Raw genomic sequence first — 4,948 nt, forward strand, 5'->3', positions numbered from 1 at the left:
CTTGCTGGGTTGCAACCATTGTGTCAAGTAGAACGAACAACTGAAGTCCAATGCTAAGGTTCATCAGACCCTCAGGAGGGTCGTAGATTGGCAAACGGGTCCTAAACACAGGACGGCGGTCCTCCAGGTAGTTCACAGTCACTCCTTGTTTGAACCCGAATGTGTAGAACTGAAAAGCTTCCAAACACAAGCACAGGCCACATAGGAAACAAAACAGTCTGGTACTTCAGGATCTCAGAAGTAAAATTGGAAAACAGGGCTCCAGTCCTTTATAGCAAAGTTGCTGAGAGCTGGCTGTGCTACTGGACCTGGCAATAATGGTCAAACTTGACAGCGCCATGAGCATGTGATGAGACGGGGTATTATTCACATTTCTGTTCCCAGAGACAGAGAATCTCATCATGGGAAATATAAACATTTATGTTGATTGTTGGACTGTTTTCATATTGAAGGTTATGACTCTATACCCCACCCTTCCCCAAATCCTCACCCAACTCCTGGCTGACGCAAGTGGTCTGAGTGCTCTCCTAGGTCCCAGGGATTTGGGAACTGGGCAACTTGGGAGGTGTGGATTTAGATCCCTAGAAAAATTATGGGATGGCATGTTACTTCATTCTGCCTGGCTAATGAAGTCTTGCTCCTGAAGTGTGTTCCCCTGTAGTAAGCTTGGGGATGGCATCATGACTCAGAAAGGTTTTCTTCTTTGTTCCTCCGCTCCCACTTCCTCTCCCTGTCCTCCTCCGCCTCCCTCTCTCTCCCATTCCCTAATTAAAGCCTTACGTCTCTAAGATCACATGTGGATAGAAAGTAAATCAGAGAGCAGTCTTGCAGCTTTGCAATCAGAACTGACCTTGTTGTTTCTTTTCATCATATACATGGACAGCTAGGTGGGGTTGTGAGATTTGGATCTGGGTACAAATAGAGCATTCTCTTTTATCAGCGAAAGAGCAGGTAAGGGTCTTGGTAAATAGGGCAGTTACTTCTGGGGCAGATGTGTGTGTGTGTGTGTGTGTGTGTGTGTGTGTGTGTGTGTGTGTAAGAGAGAGAGTACGAGCACATGGCCTCTGAGAGTTAGAAATCAGATTTCCTAAAAGTAGACACCTGGAGGGCCGCCTGGGTAGCGCAGTCGTTAGGCGTCTGCCTTCTGCTCAGGGCGTGATCCCAGCGTTCTGGGATCGAGTCCCACGTCGGACTCCTCCTCTGGGAGCCTGCTTCTTCCTCTCCCACTCCCCTTGCTTGTGTTCCCTCTCTCGCTGGCTGTCTCTCTGTCAAATAAATAAATACAAAATCTTAAAAAAAAAAAGTAGACACCTGGAAAACCCTGTGCCATATTGGCTATTGCTTCTTAAGAATGACATAATGGAGCTGGAGAAGATCCAGGGAAGGACAGCTGAATTAATTGAAGAGTTGGAATGGGTTTTAAAAACATCCTTATTTTCAGATTGTAAAAGTAATATGTATTCATTATAGTAAACTTGGAAGACAGTCAAGGCAAAAAGATAATAAAATTATGTGTTTTCTTACCACCAGAGGTAACAACGTTTAACACGTTGGTGTACTTCCCTTCTGTCTTTTTTCTATGTACACAAACATACATATATATCACTTTGGCATATTTATATATACACACACATATATATGTATATATCATATATATATAAAGTTTAGAAGGCCATCTAGGAAGACCTCTTTTCAGTGGCTACTCAGGGTCCCTCAGAGCCAGAATCCTGCCTCTCGTGGGCCAACAGATCTCCCACTACGTCCTGGCGTGTCTACATTTTCAACAATCTAAGGATGCAGCTAGCATGTCGGCGAAGAGCTGTTGTTTCCATCCTAACTTGGGCCCGTTGACGGACTGCTCTGGACCTCAGTTCTTTGTCTCTAAAATAGAAGCTAATAGGACCTACCATAATTGCTTGCTGGCAGCATCAAAGGTGGTCGTGGATAGGAGGCTTAGCTTTACCTGGTCCGTGGCTGCGCGGCAGCCTTGCGGCTGTTCTCCACCCTAGTTGTTTGAGTGCTGGTAGGGGACAAGAGCAACAACCCCTTGCACTGTGTGGGGCTTAGGAAGTACAGTCCTTTCATGGGCATGAACTCATTGAAACTTCACAACTCTTCACTTGACCTGGCCTGGGAAAATCACCTTGTCTCTTCTTTCCCTAACAGATTTTTTAAATTCTGATGTGTTTCTTTGGGCTTAAATGAACAGTGTGGGCAAATTTGTAGAGAAAAGGAAGTCAGAAAGTTGTGGCTGAGGGGGCTGGTGGAGGGGGCTTGGTAGGATGATGGGGGCCCTCATTTTCAGAACCATTTGGCAGGGCCCCTTCTTACCACACCAACCTCGCTCGAGGCGTGGTGCTGGGAGATAGGGCGACTGCTTAGAACCATTGGCTCTAACTTGGGGTCTACCGACTACCACAGGTATCGGGGCAGCTGACGGAAATACCCACAATCTGAGATGCTCACTCCTCAGGGAGACTCATAAGTTGCTTTTAGTGAGAAGCAAGTTACATAGCATTTTGCAAAAATCATGCTCTGGAGTAGATTTGCATAAATGAATGCATTGTATTTTTTTAGAGACCATGAAAGCTTTAATTACCTAAACTCTAATTAAACTTGTCTCTTGCAGAAAACACAGGATATTAGCTTATTTTGTATTTGGCTCAACTTTTCTGTTTTTAAATAGTGGGTGGTATTCTATGTCACTCTCAGCTAAACTCAGTGGAAACACATCAGAGATGTTTTCAATCCAACAAGTGTGTTATGAGCACGTACTAAGTGCCAGCCTGGCTTAGTATTTAGGGGCAGAGGCCCTAAGAGCCAAGCTGCCCAGGTCCATTCCTGGTTCTGCCACTTGCTAGTTGTATGACCCTGGGCACATCTAACCCTCCTCTGCCTCAGTTTCCCCATTGGTAAAATAGGTATTCTAGTGGTACCTCTCCCAGAAGGTTGTTAGGAGAATTAAATGAAATAATGTGAGTAAAACATTTAGAACAGTGCCAGGACACAGTACTCGACACAGATCAGCCTTATTATGCACTGGACACCAGGCCAGGCACTGGGGACACCTAGGATGTCTGCTTGCCTCAGCTTTTCTGGGGCTCTGTCCCTTTCTTACTGCAGCCTGGCTTCCTCCATGCATTTCAGAAGATGGTAACCAACAGTGCTGAGTTCACAACCATATAGCTTTCAATCCAAGGGAAAAAACAGCCCTTACCTCCAGTTTGGAAAATTCTTGGAAGGATTCTGGTTGGTCACTGTATGCAGGGGGATGTGGTGGTCATATTGGGCCAGCCAGGGCCATGTGTCCCCCCCTCTTCATGATATATGAGATAAGGTTAAGGGCTGGGTGCTCCCTGTGATTCACAGCCCCACCAGGCTGTATAGGATGGGGAGGAAGTCTCCCCACATCACACAGAGAAGAATGTGATGGAAAAGTGCTAATGAGCATAACCCAAAGCTACCACAGTGTCCTATAGTTAGTTTTGCAACTAGGTTAACAGAAATGGAGTCTTCAGGTTCTCCTCCCTTTGGTGACTGAGATGATGTGTTATTATCTCCATGTTTAGGACCCAAAGGAGACCAGGCAATGGCACAAAGGATACCATCAACAAATACAGTAAAATATCTTTACAGTTTTACACTTAATGAAAAGATCAATATTAATTTCATTTAAAAATGTATTATTTCAAGTCATAAGTAAGTACGAGACACTGTGTTAGTACTGTGTCTGGACCCCAAGACAGCTAGAATAGGTCACTTCCCTTGGCAGTCATGATATACTAGGGGGATTAAACATGTGGTAAACACGAGAGGAAAGGTACCATGTCTGTAGGTTCTTCAGAAGAAGTGATTATGTAATTCCTCTTAGAGGCTCAGTGTGTGGTATAGGAGGAATTTCATTTGGCTACTAGAAAGAGACTTGACCACAGTGGTTTAAACCACTTTAGAGGCTTATCTTAAGTAGGCAGCATGCCAGCACCAGCAAAGTCATCTGGTAGTCAGGCTTTCTGCTTTTTGCACTAGTTTCCATCCTCAAGATCAATTAATGGCTGCTAGAATTCCAGCCATTTCATCTGCATTCCAGGAAGTGGGAGAAAGAGGGGAGAGGGCAAAAGAGACTCTTTTAGTTCAGTCAGCTCTTTTTAAGCAGCGTTTGGGCTTGTCTCATACAACACTTTGGTTTTCATCTTTTTGACTAGAGCTTAGTTACGTGCCTATATTAAACTATAAGGGAGGACGGAAAATGCAGTTTTTTAGTCACCCTGAATAAAATCTATCTTTTGTTACCAAGGAAGAAGGGGAGATTGAAGATCTGTGGCCGAATGGTGATGTCCACCAAGACCAAAAGTGTTACAGGATATTGGGCTTTTATGCCAGGATTTATTAGTATATGATTCAGCCATTTATCTATTTAAGAACATTTTTAAGCACTTTCTGTTTATGTAGCAGGAGCTCCATACATGTTGACATAGATGCAATAGAGGTGGAGAGCACAATCCTGTCCTCAAGGAGCTTGTAGCTGGGTCAGGAGTGGGAGACAAGCACTGGAGGGCAGTTTCTACAAGCCAAGCTCTTCACCATGTGGATGGGGGCAACAGGGTTTGGGGGTGGAGTTCGTAACGCTTTGGAGCAGAAAAAGTAGTAACAGCCATGGCAGACCATGTTGAATAAAGATGGCCACGAGGAGTCTCCCACCCCACTTCGACGGTACCGCCTTGCCTGTCCTCAGTTAGGAGGTGGAGTCATCCTAGCCCAGGCACCAGATGTTGGAGTGAATGAGGCTTCTGACCAGTCTGGCTTCCAGCTGTCAAGTTACCCCCAGCCTTCGAGTCCTCCTAGAAGAGACCCCAGACATCATGCCGCCATCATTCCTGGGCTTTGTCCAAAGTCTTGTCCCACCAACACCATGGGCATAATGAAACACTTATTTCAAGATGTTTAGTTT

The sequence above is a fragment of the Ursus americanus genome, chromosome 2, assembly GCF_024610735.1.
Source record: "Ursus americanus isolate L20-20 chromosome 2, mUrsAme1.1.p, whole genome shotgun sequence".
Taxonomy (NCBI): Eukaryota; Metazoa; Chordata; class Mammalia; order Carnivora; family Ursidae; genus Ursus; species Ursus americanus.